Source organism: Athene cunicularia, assembly GCF_003259725.1.
Source record: "Athene cunicularia isolate RWA chromosome 6 unlocalized genomic scaffold, athCun1 chr6_part1, whole genome shotgun sequence".
In the NCBI taxonomy this organism is placed as follows: Eukaryota; Metazoa; Chordata; class Aves; order Strigiformes; family Strigidae; genus Athene; species Athene cunicularia.
In genome coordinates, this window is record NW_020799105.1 from 21,329,186 (window position 1) to 21,332,724 (window position 3,539).

A 3,539-nucleotide genomic window follows, 5' to 3' on the forward strand; every position below is an offset into this window, starting at 1 on the left:
CCCGAGGTCCCGCTCCCGCGCAGCGCAGCCCCCCCCATGACCAGGGGTCGGGGCTGCTCCCCTGGCGGAGACGTGCTTTGGGGTGGGGGGGGTGTGCTGAGAAGCGGCGTTAAAGAGGGGGCAAAACCAGAGCAGGACACACACACACCGCCTACACCCCGCTGCTGCGTCCCCAGGGGAGCGGGGAAGCGCATCTCGCCGCGGCCACTGCGCTGTCGGGTGCGGGAATCCCGCGCAGCCCCCGCTTGGGTTACGCCACTGAACGTTTTCCGACGGGTTGGGGAGGAAAGTTGGGGAGCGCGGTGTGTCCAGTCCACATGCGACTGGACCCGGCCAAGCCGGCTCGGTGCCTCCCTGGTTCCCTCCGCCCAGCGGGGTGATGCTGGGCAGCAGCAAAATCCTCACACAAAAGTGCTACCAGCTCGACAACTTTCTCCAGAAGTTCTTTTGGCTCAGAAGCCGCGGCTGGGCTGTTGCAGCTAGAGAGGATGATTGGGTAACACCCACTCAAAAAATCCCCCTCGGTTTAGGGGCCCTTCAGTGCAGAACCTGATTTCAACCGCCTTGTGACTTGGTCAGCCTGCGCACCTTAAACACTCGTGTGTGTGGTGCCCAAACAGGGAAAGTCGTCGAGGAGTTATGCAAACATCATTTGCCTGGACACACAGACCTAAAACTGCATAATATTGGTATTCAAAACTCAGTATAACTTAACCTGATACTTGCTTAATAAAACATTTACTTTAGATACCATTAACTAAAAGGTTGCTAATACAGACTCCGTGTAATGCTTGCTTTGTAGAATCAGCTTGACAACAAAATCAATAAGCGGTGGTTGACTGAAATTAAATCAGCGTTGATCAATTTAATGTTACTTTATTTAAGCATAGCCCTACTGTACATTTTATATGTTGTATGCGATATTGATCAAGGGGATTTTCAAGGACTGTGGCTGCACATTGTGGTGGAACTCTCTATTTACATAATTCCAGACTCAGAAAACTTGAAAACAAGTTTTCTCTAGGATATGTACTTACTCCCCAGAAAATATTTTCCCACCATCCCCAGCAGGCTTTATGAGGGATGGCAGGCAAATTTGTAATTGATTAGAAAAACAGGTTTAAGTTTTTTAATTTTTTTTTTTAATGTTCCTAAAGCAACAGACATCTGAATGTTCTAATTGAGAAGCTAAGATGTCACAGTCAAGATCCAATTTTCCCAGCTCCGGGCATGTCCATCGCCCATTGAAAACATCGTTAATGCATTCTCACATAAATTATTGTTCGGCACAGGAAGCTGCAATACCTTTCCCCATTCATCGATATCTTTGCATACTCTGAAAGAAAAGGAAGCATTCCACTAAAAATGACAAATCAGAACACCTATTTCCAATGTCTGGAAGCACTTGTCAGAATTTATTCTTTTGGGGGATGAAAAGATAGCAGTCTATCAATAGCAGCCTTTTCTCTTAAATGAGCCACATTCTCCTAAAGTGGCCCACAACAGCCCAACTCCTCAATCTGAAAAAAGCAGAAGCATGTTTGGAATTAGGTGGGGGGGGGGGGGGAGGAATCAATTCTGTCATCATATTTAGGCTTCAAGAGATCTCAGTGGGCCCAGGGAGCCTTTCATAGCAGTTAGGCTGCTGAATGAGAGCATAATCTCTTTACAGTTTTTTCCTCCTCCTCTCAAAGTGGCTGGGATCTTTTCTGTGAGCCCTCCTGCACGTGAATGGTGTGGCTAATAAGCCTATTAATGAGGTTCCACAGTGGAGTGTGAATAGGTAAATAAGCCCCAATCTGTTGAGGTTCAGGAGCAAGGGCAGTAAAGCCATCATGAACTAAAGGTGACAGTTTGAACTGAAATAGGAACAACAGCTCCAGGTTTCAGGGGAAAGAATAGACAGACAAGGCACACATTCAGGCTCCTTCTACCCCCTACCGAGTCCTATTTTCTTTCCTATTCTTCCTCCTTTATAAAATGTCTTGAGTAGTCACCCATTTTTTCAAAAGCTCTTGAGACGTCCTTTTTCATCCTGGCAATGATACATCAATAGGGAGGAAGGAAAATGAGGACACCAATGCTCCTTTGCACCGCAACTTTCAAAAGCAGGAACAGTGCTGTCCCCCCTCACATATGGAAGCGGGGGAGGAGAAAGAAAGTTAAATTGAATCTTTCAGCCCTGCCAGCTCTTTGTCACTGCTGTCAGCTGGACCCTGGTCCCCCCTCTGCACGCAGGCAGGCATACAGTTAATGTTCAACAGGGGCATGGTGCAAGCGAGGGGCTCCACAGCTGGGATCAGCCAAATCTCTGTCGCAGAGCAGGCAGAGGTGAGGAGATGAATTCATCTCCACCCGGCATCTCTTTTACCTGGCAGGGAAAGGTGAAGATGTGCCTGACTTCAGGCTGCTCCTGGGCTGGATGCGCAAGAGCCCAGCTGAAGGGCTTTTAGAGATGAAGGTAGAAGGTTAAGCGGAAAACAAAGAGCTTCTGTCTACGGGGAGCTGAGGTGAGATAGGCAACCGATGCCTTTGAGTACTGTGGGAAAAGTCACCTTAGAAAAAAACATAACCCAGAACTTCTGAGCGCTCCTCAGTTCTATTCCTTACAGAGCCTCTGACATTTCTTTTAAGTGCTGGAGATACTAGTGTAATCAGGGCTCCAGGGGAACCGGCTCCTCCATGGGAGCCCAGCGAGGAACAAGCCCCAGCTCCTGCCACATCGCAGGCAGATGGCACGGGAGGCCACAGGGACCCGGGGCAAGCAAATCCTCCAGTACTCTATTCCCCAGGTGCTGGACTGCTGGCGTGTTACCTTTCTAGCTATCTGATGAAAATAGGAATATAATACAGAAAATTAAATAAATGTAAAAAAAAAAAAAATATAAAAAAAAAAAAGAAAACCCACACATTAAAGTTTTTGAGAACTATGGGGAAAGATCCTCTATATCCCAATTCAGCCACGCACATCACTGAGGGTCTAGCTTCTCCCCAGAAGACAATGGGAAGCAACATTTCTCCCCTGTTATTCAAGCTGTCCTGTCCAAAATTTTTTGCTTGACCATGCTGAATACAATTAAATACCCGTCCAAGATTTATCTTTTTTTTAAAAAAAGTTCTTCTAAAGCTGTCTAAACCCAAACTCTGGCAGCTAAAATATTTACCTGGTTTCCAAAGTATTTATGGCTCCTTTTCCTGGCAGCTTTGTACTTTTTTTCAGGGTGCCAAAGAAGCAAATCATAGGGACCCACTTCCGAAAACCTTTTTCTTTTCAAAGATAGGCCAAGCTGCTCTATATATTTGACAGCGTCTTAGGGAAAAGTCACCTCATATTCATATAAATGTGAACCCTTTCTAACATAAAAACTGCTTCTGAGAGACTTCCATCGCTCTTACTTCAGGACACTGCTAAACTGAAAAACTGAGATAAAAATTTCTTTATTTTAATGCCAGTAGATCCAGAAATTATACACAAAAGTGTGAAGTAGATGGGCTACCAAGTTCTTCTGCGGGGGGGGCGGGGGGGCACTGCAGAACCC